The sequence below is a fragment of the Macaca mulatta genome, chromosome 12 (assembly GCF_049350105.2).
Source record: "Macaca mulatta isolate MMU2019108-1 chromosome 12, T2T-MMU8v2.0, whole genome shotgun sequence".
NCBI lineage: Eukaryota > Metazoa > Chordata > Mammalia > Primates > Cercopithecidae > Macaca > Macaca mulatta.
Genome location: NC_133417.1, coordinates 115,390,013 through 115,403,317, shown reverse-complemented (window position 1 = coordinate 115,403,317; position 13,305 = coordinate 115,390,013).

The window sequence follows — 13,305 nt, the reverse complement described above, 5'->3', positions numbered from 1 at the left end:
TTATGTTCCTTCCTCCAGAAATTCTGATTTAAGAGCTCTGGAATGAGACCCTTGGCTTTGACATTTGTAAAACTCTTGGGTGTTACTAACATGCAGCCAGAGATAAGAATTGCTGGCTTGGTAGAACTTTAGTATTCAAATGCAAGTACTTAGCATCAATTACTCATACTGTCTAGATTCCAAAGAGAAAAAACAACAGTAGACCAGGAAATGTCACATCTACTAAGACAGTGAACGTGATCATTCTGTGTACTTATACTTCACTGACTCTCATCTCTGCTTCAGCTGGTATAAAAGAAGTTGTCAATTATGGTGCTGGTTTTTCTCTACAAGCTCACAGACTTCTGAGAAGGTAAGTTACCCTTAATGATATTTCTCTCTCTCAAGTTAGCGACTGGAACCCCTTTACTCATCTGAATGCAGTTTTTATTTTATGCAAGTTAAAAATGCAAAACTTCATAAACATAACAGTCATGTTCCTGTTGAATACCAGATATCTCGTCGAGCAATAGAAAGATCTCAGTTTATTGATATTTTCAACACCATCGCAGTCACAAATAAGATCACTTCACATAATCCTGCTCTCTAAGTCTCTAACCACATCATCAATAAATGTAAGTGGGCTTATATTTACTTAATAAACTGATTAGGGGAGACTGAATGCAGAGTGTTAAGGATAATAATAATCTTTGGCAAAGAAAGGGAAACTAAATGAAACACTAGTCTGTTTAGCTCTTATATAAAAGTAGTAGTTGGTTAATATCCACAGTAAATAGAAACTTGCAACCTGCTCCTGGAAATTTTTATCTTTTACTTTGCTTCAATTATTTACTTAACAAACAACAAAAATTCTTCTGAAGCCACTCAGTGGTTAGCCTTCTTTCAAAATTAATACAAAACAAGTTTCTTTCATCCAAATTTAGTGTCAAGAATAATAGCTAACATTTTTTAGCTTTCTATTACTTGTCAGACACTGAGCTAAATGTGTTATTTCATTTAATCCTTATAATGTCACCACAAGATAACAGCTATTATTATTATCCTAGCTTACAGAAGAGGAAATTAAGTGTCAGAAAAACTTGCCCACAGTCACAGATTCTGTAAATGGAAAAACCAGAATTAAACCCAAATCTTTCAGCAAGCACCGGGTGCGGTGGCTCATGCCTGTAATCCCAGCACTTCGGGAGCCCAAAGCACGTGGAACACCTGAGGTCAGGAGTTCGAGACCAGCCTGACTAACATGGTGAAACGCTGTCTCTACTAAAAATACAAAATTAGGTCAGGCACAGTGGCTCATGCCTACAATCCCAGCACTTTGCGAGCCCGAGGTGGGCAGATCATGAGGTCAGGAGATCGAGACCATCCTGGCTAACATGGTGAAACCCCGTCTCTACTAAAAATATAAAAAATTAGCCAGGCATGGTGGTGGGCACCTGTAGTCCCAGCTACTTGGGAGGCTGAGTTGGGAGAATGGTCTGAACCCAGGAGGCGGAGCTAGCAGTGAGCCGAGACTGGCCACTGCACTCCAGCCTGGGCAACAGAGCGAGATCCATCTCAAAAAAAGATAAAATGAAAAAAAGAAAAAAGAAAGAAAAAGAAAAAAAAATACATACATATGGTGGCATATGTATGTAATCCCAGCTACTTGGGAGGCGGAGGCAGGAGAATCACTTGAACTGGGGAGATGGAGGTTGCAGTGAGCTGAGGTCATGCTATTGCACTCCAGCCTGGGCAACAAGTGTGAAACTCTGTCTTGAATAAATAAATAAACAAATATTTCAGCATAAGCTCAAGTACAAAACCACTGTGTTATATTATATATCAGAAATTAGAGCTGAAAGCAATTACATGTCTCCTAATTAAATCTGGGGTGTGGCAATTTCTCTGGACAGTCTTTTTGTGTTCTCACAAACTTCTTAAATTGAGAACTTACCTGTGTGAGAAGGGCTCCTGCTATTCTTTTGCACACAGCAAGAGGATGCTTATACTACGTGGGTTTTTGTTACTGATTCTTTTTAAGGAAAGTGTATGTTTCAGCCCACTTGCATAATAAGGTATTTATAGGAATTGGAGACAAAGGGTTGGAGTGGTCAATGCAAGTATATCGAAGGATAAAGGCTGTATAAAACTACATCAAGTGCCTGTACTGTTTAGATTTATGTTACTCTATTGCCATCTTCTGGTTTTATTATAAAATGCATTTTATAAATGTTGATCTGGTTTGTACAGGTAGGGAAGAAATATTTTCATAGCATTATGTATCACAGAATGTGAACTTTGCATACCTTTGGACTAAGCTCTTTGCTTTATATATAATTTACTCATTTGTTAATTTATATATTAAACAAATATTAATGAATCTAGGATTGAGCTGACTGCCTGTGGGAGGACAGCCAAGATGTGGCTCATTCCATAGGGAAAATCTAGAGCCTTAAGGAAAGTAAAATGTTTATTCAAAGTCATCCAGATGTTCCACAGACATACGGCAGCCAGAGTTTATCATTACACAAATATACATATATATATGTGTGTGTGTGTGTGTGTATATTCCTTAAAGCTCTATGAAGCACTTAATTCCTTCAGAATATATGACTCTTTAAACAGTCATGTAAAGTAATACAAGAACACAATATCCATCCCTTGTCTACACCCTTCCACTCTTATGCCCTGCCATTGTTCCCTTTGAACTTAATGTTCAGCATTATTGAAGGTTTGTAGTCAGCTGCACACAAATTGGAGAATGTTGTTCATTAAAACACTATAGCACTGATACAGTTTCATAAACCCAAATGTATCTGTAGAACAGGACAAATACAAAATCAGATGAAATTATCCTAAACTTTTAATGACTTAGAGTTGACATATCAATAGAAGAGGAAGCAGCAAACTGGTAACCCACTAACTGAAGCTAGCTAAATCCCACTTCGTTCAATCTGCATTGTGGATTTCTTTTCAATTACTTACAAACATTCAAATATTAGGGTATTTATATAACAATCCTAGTTTTTTATTATGCTTGAAAAATTGAAAGATCTACAACTAGATGAGCCTGCTCAATGGTAACAAATGGGCTGGCGCTGAGTAGACTTTGTCCTCTGTGGATGGGGCCTGGATACTCAGTTTGCCTTAGTCCCCACTGGATATCCCTATATAATCCATTTTTTTATTTAAAATTATTCTCTCTTTAATAGAATATTTCAAGCATAAAAAATTATACAATAATGTAACAGCCACCTGAGTACTCACCACAAAGCTTATCAAATATAAGTTTACAAACAGAAATGAAGTATTTTGTAAAACTCTCCCCTGATCCCATCCCTGCCCTCCCCATCATGAAGTAACTACTATTCTGATTTAGTTCTTATTATGTTGCAGGAAGTCAGGGACCCTGAATGGAGGGACTGGCTGAAGCTGCGGCAGAAGAATATAAATTGTGAAGATTTCATGGACATTTATTAGTTCCCCAAATCAATACTCTTACAATTTCTTATGCCTGTCTTTAATCTCTTAATCCTGTTGTCTTCATAAGCTGAGGATGTATGTCACCCTGTAATGATTGTGTTAATTGTACAAATTGTTTGTAAAGCATGTGTGTTTGAACAATATGAAATCTGATTGTAAAACATGGGTGTTTGAACGATATGAAATCAGTGCACCTGAATAGGAGAAATATCACTGAATTCTTTTCCCAGTAAGGAATAACCCCGGGGAAGGAATGCATTCCCAGGGGTAGGCCTATAGATGACCACTCTGGGAGTGTCTGTCCTACGCAGTTGAGAGAAGGGATAAAATACACCCTGGTCTCCTGCAGTGCCCTCAGGCTTGCTAGGATTGGGAAATTCCAACCTGGTGAATTCTAGTCAGACCAATTATCTGCTCTTGAACCCTGTTTTCTGTTAAGATGTTTATCAAGACAATGCGTGCCCAGTGGGACACGGACCCTCATCAGTAATTCTAATTTCACCCTGGCCTTGTGATCTTGCTCTGCCCTTGTGATCTTTTATTGCCCTTTGAAGCATGTGATCTCTGTGACCTACTACTCCCTATTCGTACACCCCTCCCCTTTTAAAATCCCTAATAAAAACTTGCTGGTTTTGCAGCTCAGGTGGGCATCATGGAAACTGCTAATATGTGATGTCACCCCCGGAGGCCCAGCACTAAAATTTCTCTCTTTGTACTCTTTCTCTTTATTTCTCAGACTGGCCGACACTTAGGGAAAATAGAAAAGAACCTACATTGAAATATGGGGGGCTGGTTCCCCTGATATTATTATTCATATGCATATTTTATACTTTGATGACAAATGTAAATATTCATAAATACAGTATACTATTTTTTAAACTTTTTATAATGATATGCTTTGGCCGTGTCCCCACCCATCTCATCTTGAATTGTAGCTCCCATAATTCCCACGTGTCATGGGAGGGACCCGGTGGGAGGTAACTGAATCATGGAGGTGGGTCTTCCCTGTGCTATTGTCCTGATAGTGAATAAGTTTCACAAAATCTAATGGTTTTATAACGGGCAGTTTCCCTGCACACACCCTCTTGCCTGCCACCATGTAAGATGTGACTTTGCTCCTCCTTTGCCTTCCACCGTGATTGTGAGGCCTCCCCAGTCATGAGGAACCGTGAGTCAATTAAACTTCTTTCCTTTACAAATTACCCAGTCGCAGGTATATCTTTATTAGCAGCATGAGAACAGATTAATACATATAAAGAGTATCTTATTATAGAAAGTCTGTGCCCTGATTTTTTAACTTAGTGTCCTATTTTGGTTTTATGTTTTTGCTTTTTGTTTTGAAACTGGGTCTTGCTCTGTCACCCAGGCTGGAGTACAGTGGCACGATCTTGGCTCACTGAAAACTCTGCCTCCCAGGTTCAAACAATTCTCCTGCCTCAGCCTCCCCCATAGCTGGGATTACAGACACCCACCACCACACCTGGCTAATTTTTGTATTTTTAGTAGAGACAGGGTTTCACCATGTTGGCCAGGTTGCTGTTGAACTCCTGACGTCAAGTGATCCACCCACCTTGGCCTCCCAAAGTGCTGGGATTACAGGCATGAGCCACCACACCCAGCCAACTTAGTATTATATTTTTCAGATTTATCCATATCACCATTTTAACTCCAGTATAGTATTCTATTATAGACTATGACAGAATTTATTTATATATTCTGCCTACTAATAAAGACTTAGGATATTTCTAATTTGTATATGATTACAAATAATTCTGCAATACACTTATAGATGTCCTTTTGTGGGCAGATGTGTTTTTTTCCTAGACTGATGGTTTCAAACAGTGTGTTTCAGAATCACATGGAGGGCTGGTTAAAACAAAGATTGGGGGTCCCACCCCCAGCTTTTCTAACTCAGTAGATCACAAACATTCAAATAATATATTCATTACAACACAAAGAGTTAATTTTGCTCTTTAATCTAAAAATATTTTGTATATATTTGGTCTTTTGTCATATTTTGATATTTTTCTTATTTTTTTCTAAACCTTTTCACTATGTAGAAGCAATTTTCCTATATCATTCTTTTGTTACCTAAGACATTTTACACTTTTGTTCTAGTGACAATTTTAGAATGATGTCTTAATGTAAAACCCATTGATCCTCTATTAACTCTCTCCTATGAGCAATGATAAAATTAGTCTGCTTTCATTACCTGCCCACTAATCTTTCTCTTTCACCATTCATTTTTAGTGAATAATATTATTCTTCTAGTTGTTTTCCTTTGTACTATTAAACATGATTCCCTAATCAAAACTGCATGCAGTCCAACACTCATTCATGATAAGAATTCCCAGCAAACTTAGGAGTAGAAGAGAATTTTCTCCACTTGATAAAGAACACCTACAAAAAAAAAAAACCTACAACTAACATTACACTTACTGTGATAATCTGAAAGCTTTCTTGCTAAGATCAGGAAGAAAGTAAGGACGTCCCTTCTCACCAGTCCTTGTCAACATTTATTGGAAGTCCTAGTTAATACAATAAGAGAAGAAAAAAATTAAAAGTATGTAAATCAGAAGGAAGAAATAAAGCTGCCTTTGTTCACAGATGATGTGGTTAATGTATAAAATCCAAAAGAATCGACAAAATGTCCTGAAACTAATAAGTGATTATAGCAAGATTATAGGATACAAGGTTAATGTACAAAAGTAAATTATTTTCCCATATAGTAAATTATTTCCCTATATATGAACAATGCATAAGTGGAATTTGGAATTTAAAACATAATACCATTTACATTAGCACCCAAGAAATGAAGCACATGTGTACAAATCTAAAAAAATGTGCAAGATCTGTATGAGGAAAAGTACAAAACTCTGATTTCTTTTTATCAAAGAACTAAATAAATGGACAGATATTCCATGTTCATTGATAGAAAGACTATGACATTGTCAAAATGTCAGGTTTTCACAATTTGATCAATAGATTCAGTGCAATCCCAATCAAAGCTCAGTAAGTTATTTTGAGATATTAACTAATTGGACTCTAAAATCTACATGGAAAAGCAAAAGACCCAGAATAGCCAACACAGTATTGAAGGAGAAGAACAAAGTCAGAAGTTTGATACTACCTGACTTTAGGACTTACTATTAAACTACAGTAATCAAGACAGTGAAAGAATAGACAAACAGATCAATGAAATAGAACAGAGAATTCAGCAAAAACAGAGTCAACTAATATTTGGCAAAGGAGCAAAGGCAATGCAATGAAGCGAAGATTCTCAACCAGTGGCGTTACAACAACTACACATCCACATTTTAAAAAATAAATCTAGAAACAGACTTTACACCCTTTACAAAAATTCAAAATAGATCATAGACAGAAATAGAAAATGGAAAGGAACTAAACTGCTAGAAGATGACATCAGAGAAAACCCAGATAACCTTGGTTATCACAATGACTTTTCAGATATAATGCCAAAGGCACAATCCATGAAAGAAACAACTAATAAGTTGGACTTCATTAAAATTTAAAACTTCTGCTCTGCAAAAGGCACAGACTGAGAAAAACGCTTGCAAAAAGTGTAATTGATGAGGAACTGTTATCTAAAATATACAAACAATTCTTAAAACTCAGTAAGGAGAAAGCAGGTTTAAAACCTGTTTTAAAAATGGGCCAAAGACTTTAACAGACCCCTCACAAAAGAAGATAAGCAGATGGAAATAAGCAATGAAAAGACGTTCCACATATGTTATCAGACAGATGTAAATTAAAACAACAATGAGATACTACTACCCACTGGGAATGTTTTTGAATGAACGAAATCCAAAACTCTGACAACATCAAATGCTGACAAGAATGCAGAGCAACAGGAACTCTCATTTCTGATGGGAAAGTAAAAAGATACGGTTACCTTGGAAAACAGCTTGCTGGGTTCTTACAAAACTAAATATGCTCTTACCATATGATCAGCATTCACATTCCTCAGTAGTTATCCCCAATGAATTGAAAACTTATATCCTACAAAAACCTATACCTGCATGTTTATAGAGGCTTTATTCATAATTGCTGAAACTTGGAAGCAACCAAGATATTCTTTAGTAGGCGAACAGATAAATAAACAGTGGTACAACCAAACATGAAAGCTACATGCTGTATAAGTCCAACTACATGACATTCTGGAAAAGGCAAAACCATAGCAATAGTGAAAAGATCAGTGGTTGCTTAGTGATGAGCAAGGAGGAGGGAATGAATAGGCAGAGCACAGAGGATTTTTATTCCATTATTTAATTATTTTTATTAGGTATAATACTATAACACTAGACACATATTATTATACATTTTTCAAAACCAACAGAATGTACAAACACCAAGAGTTGGCTCTAATGTAAACTATGGACTTTGGGTGGTAATGATGTGTCAATACAGGTTCATTATCTTAACAAATGTACCACTCTGGTGCATTGATGTTGATAGTGGGGAGGTATACCTGAGCAGGACAGGGAACATGTGGGAATTCCCTGTACTTTCTGCTCAATTTTGCTTTGAACCTAAAGCAGATCGAAAAAAATAAGTCTATTTTAAAGATACAAAAACAAAACACACTGTATGCAGGCCTTCTACCACCAGTTCAATTGCCAACCCATGTTTTATTTTCATTTATTTATTTTGAGATGGAGTTTTGCTCTGTTGCCCAAGCTAGAGTGCAATGGCGTGATCTCAGCTCACTGCAACCTCCACCTCCCAGGTTCAAGTGATTCTTCTGCCTCAGCCTCCCCAGTAGCTGGGATTACAGGCACCTGCTACCACACCCAGCTAATCTTTGTATTGTTAGTAGAGATGGGGTTTCACCATGTTGGCCAGGCTAGTCTCAAACTCCTGACCTCACGTGATCTGCCCACCTTGGCCTCCCAAAATGCTGGGATTACAGGCGTGAGCCACCATGTCTGGCCTGCCAACCCATTTTTTGTAAATAAATATTGCCTTTGCAATTCAGAGTGAGCCCCTCACCTTTAGAAAGTATATTTTTTCCTGAACTTTCTGAAAACTGCTGCCACTGGTGCTCTAACCATCCTGTATGTTTTTCACTTTTTCCTGTAGGCGTCTGCTCAATTTCAGCCCTACTCACATCATTTCCCACATATTTTTGCAAACGCAGGAGAAACTTTCTATATTTAAGGGTGAGTTCCTTACTTTCATGAAGCATATTTTTGTGACTTCTGCCCAGTAGCATCCTGCACTTGGTGGTTGCAAAGGAGGGTTATGTCTTTTGCATTTTAGGAGAGGCTTTTCCACAAGCAATTTCTTACATCCATCAATACTGGGCCATCTCATTGTTCTATGTACTTTGTTTCTACTCCTTATGAGGTTTTTATCAGTTCATGGGTGCTTTGTGAAGACTGTATTTATGTTAAACTCTGTAAAATATTCTCATCTGCTAATTCAGGAGAATATTGAGTTTGTAAGTTGTTACAAATGGAGTTTATAAGTTGAAAGTTGTTAGAGTTGCTTTTTAAATAATGTTTATGAGTAGAAAGAGAAAGATGTTGACTCAGGTAGTCAGGTACACATCAAAAGCCTCCTATGAACGCAGAGGTTGTATATTATACTTTATCTAATATGTCTACATGTCTCATAATGGAAACAGCAATAGATGCTATGCACTGGCCAGATTCCCCACTTCAGAAAGGTGGCCCTCATCCCCAGCTCTGGGAGTGTGGTAGAATGACAGCTTCAGCCCAACCTCCAGTGGCAGCCCACATTCAACACCAGGTTAATGCTGGTCTGTAAAGGCCTAGCACTCTTGTCTCAATTCACAAATCTGAAGGGTTATCCTATCTTTAGAGCTCCCTGTGGGATTGGCTGCGTCCCTTGTTGCTACAACATTACAGTTTAATTCCTACTTCTGACTAATGCTATTTTCTTTTATCCTTACAGATATTGATCCTAAGACTACTCCTCAATAAACTTTCTACAGGCACATTTCCATCTTAAAGTCTTCTCTAGGGACCCAGTCTAAGACCACTGGTTCGATGTGCGTACTGAAGAGGCAAATTCTAAAATAAGACTTTTGGAGCTGGATCACATGTCATCACTGGCAATGAGGATTCCATCACTGGAGGTAGAAAAAACATGAATATCCCCCAGCAAGCTGTACCAATGCAATTGTTAAGACTTTCATGAGTAGTAAGCTCAGGTGAGATGTAGATCGAAGGCAGTGCACTGAAAGGAACCAAATCTGAGGCATTTGAGAAATTCAGAGGAAGAAGTAAATATTAGGCCTATGGTATTAGATGACCTTGGGGGATATATTAGTTTGCTAGAATCGCTTTCTCAAACTAGCACAAACCACAATAATTTACTGTCTCAGCTCTGAAGACTAGAAGTCTAAGACCAAAATGTCAGCAGGGTTGTTTCCATCTAAAAACTATGAGAGAACCTGTTCTATGCCTCTCACCTATTTTCTGGTGGTTTTCCAGCAATGTTTGGTGTTTCTGGGCTTGCAGAAGCACCACCTTCATCTCTGCCTTCACTTGGCATGCTCCCTTCATGTCCAAATTTCTCCTTTTTTTATACAAATACAAATCATGTTGAATTAGGTCAAACACCAATAACCTTATCTTAACTTAGGTGATTACATATGCAATTACCTTATCTCTAAACACAGTCACAACCTGAGGTAGTGGGGTTTAGCACATAAACCTATGGGTTGGGCATGGTGGTTCACACCTGTAATCCCAGCACTTTGGGAGGCTGAGGCAGGCGGATCATGAGGTCAGGAGTTCGAGATCAGCCTAGACAACATGGTGAAACCTGTCTCTAATAAAAGTACAAAAATTAGCTGGGCATGGTGGTGCACGCCTGTAATCCCAGCTACTCGGGAGGCTGAGGCTACTTGAACCTGGGAGGCAGAGGTTGCAGTGAGCCAAGATCATGCCATTGCACTCCAGCCTGGGCAATAGAGTGAGACTCCACCCAAAAAAAAAAAAAAAAAGGAAGAAGGAAGGAAGGAACAAAAAGTGAGAGAGAGACAGAGAGAGAGAGAAAGAAAGAAAGAAAGAAAAGAGAGAGAGAAAAAAAGAAAGAAAAGAAAAGAGAGACAGACAGAAAGGAAGGAAGGGAGAGAAAAAAGATATGAATTTTGGGGAACACAATTCAACTCATAACAAAGGTGAGGGAGAGATGTGTTAGGGAAAAAATGAGAGGACAGAGGCATATTAAATTTAATTTAATTCTCAATTGAAGCATAGATGTATAAACTAGGGACATTCTTGAAAACATGTAAAGAGATTCTCATCTCTCTCATTTCAGGCAGAGGAATGGCTGAGGATCATGCCTGGGATTTGATTTCAAAGATATCAGGGCTCCAGGGGAAATTGAATTCTCAATCTTGGCAAGTTTGAGGGTTCACTAATTGGAAAGTACTGAGACCCTACAACATAGGATGAGGACTTTGGTTTGAGACAATCAAGAATCTCGAATCTCAGGTCCTCCTAAATCCTCAGGGTCTACAGAGGTGGCCCACTCCTCCCTATTAAAGACTAGTACTCTCTAATGACTCTCAGGTGAAGAGGCTCTGTCTTGAAAAGCAATATGTATCTCCTTCAAGATTATTCTCATTCCCTCTCTTCTGACCACAAGAACAATAACTCAGGTTGTCACAGTATAATCTGGTAGAGGAAGTGCTGAGCCTACTAATATAGGAATAGAATTCTATCCCAAGTGAGCTGCAGGAACTAGCCAACATGTACTGGCAGGAGGGATGAGAGTATGTATGAGATTGGATCTTTACGGTGATGGACCAAGAAGAATTGAAAATAAAGTTAAATAAGGAGAGGTGGGCCAGGCGCAGTGGCTCATGCCTATAATCCCAGCATTTTGGGAGGCCAAGGTGGGCAGATTACTTGAGGCCAGAAGTTCAAGACCAGCCTGGCCAACATGGCAAAACACCGTGTCTACTAAAAATACAAAAATTAGCCGGGCATGGCAATACACACCTATAATCCCAGCTCCTTGACAGGATGAGGCAAGAGAATTGCTTGAACCCAGAAGGCGGAGGTTACAGTGAGCCAAGAGCATGCATTTCAGCCTGGGCACAGAAAGAGGCTCTGTCTAAATAAATAAATAAATAAATAAGGAGAGGTTGTCAATATGGGAGCACTCTCCAGTGGTACAAGATTTAACACCCAATAAAGGACTTCTGTAAATGGTAATATTCTGCTATAAGGATATTTTCAGACAACATGGAGAAAGCATTTGTCCACAGAAGTGAAATAGAAATGCTAGAACTGACATGACAGTGGGAAAAGGAATCAAAAGACCCTCAGAAGTTGGCATGCTAAAATGGACATATTATGTAAGTCTGAAAAACCCAATAGAGGAGTATATTGAAGGACACTCTGTCTGCAAAAATAATACATAAGTAGTTCTGAGAGAGGCATCAGCATCATTAAATTCATTGGTTTCTATCTCCCAGAGGCCAGGGTTGACAGCTATTACAGAGCTGAGCTCTTTCATAGGAATTGAGATCATAGGCTCCTAGATTAATAGAGGCCAGATGGGCACACTTACCAATAAGCAAGATGAGCACAAATATTGTAATAACCAGTAAGTTAGAAGGATTAACCAGAGAGACTTGACCTGCAAAGAGAGAGATCTATGGAGATAATTAATAGATCATGCATAACCAGGAGCAAAACAGAAGCAAGGTATTGCTCAATCTATAAAATCTAAACAAAGCAAGACTGGGTGATCAGGAGCTTGAGGGCAGTTGCTACAAGTAAAGTCACAGTGACCTCTTGCTCAATTTTCAGACATGAACTAGTTTTCAGACCCAGAATTCTCTTCAGACTGAAGAGAATCTGGAGAAACAATCCTGAAACACCACAGCAGAAGTACACAATGATAGTTCCCCCATCTTCCCAAAAGGATCTATGGCCGTTTACTCAGATGACTGAGAACTGTTAACATACATACTAGAGACCCAAAGTATTATCGTGGCACCCATGACAGTGTGGTAATATATAGAATCCAGAAAATAAGTGGAGTCCTAACCCAGATTTGCTTCACGGTGGATCCACTATGTCCATGGACACACCACTGGTCATTCCCTAAGTGTACAATGGAAACAGACATACATGGAAATTTTTCAGAACTCTCACATTTGTATCTTGGCCTACGATATAAGAACTGTTATAGTGGGTATGTGAGTTTTCTAGGGATGCTGTAACAAAGTATCACAAATTGAGTAGCTAAATAAGAGAAATTTATTGTCTCACAGTTCTGGAGCCCAGAAGTCTGAAATAGTGTCAACAGGGTTGGTTCCTTCTGAGGAATATGAGGGCAGAGTCTGTTCCAAGCCTTCCTCCATGGCTTGTAGTTGGCCATTTTTTTCCCTGTCACTTCACATCATCTTCCTTCTATATATGTCTGTCTCCAAATTTTCCCTTCTTATAAGGACACCAGACATAGTGGATTATGAGTCTACTCTCTTCTTAACTGATTGCATCTGGACAACACTCTTTCCAAATAAGAGTCAAGAAAGGAGCCAGGAGCCAAGATATGCGAGCGACTTCTAGAAAAGAAAAAGACAAGGAAATGGATGCTTCCTTAGAGGATCCAAAAGGAACACTTTGATTTTAGCCCAATGGAACTGATTTCAGACAATAGAGTTGTCTGCATAAGTTCAATGATAGTTTTTTTAAAAACAATTGGAGACATTATTTATTTTACCAAGGCTGAAACTAAAATAGCCTCTTTTTAGGTAAAGTTGCAGCAAAACCAACTCAAAAGGAGTCTATATAGCAATCAATTCTTGCTGCATTTTATGCAGACAGTAAGGCA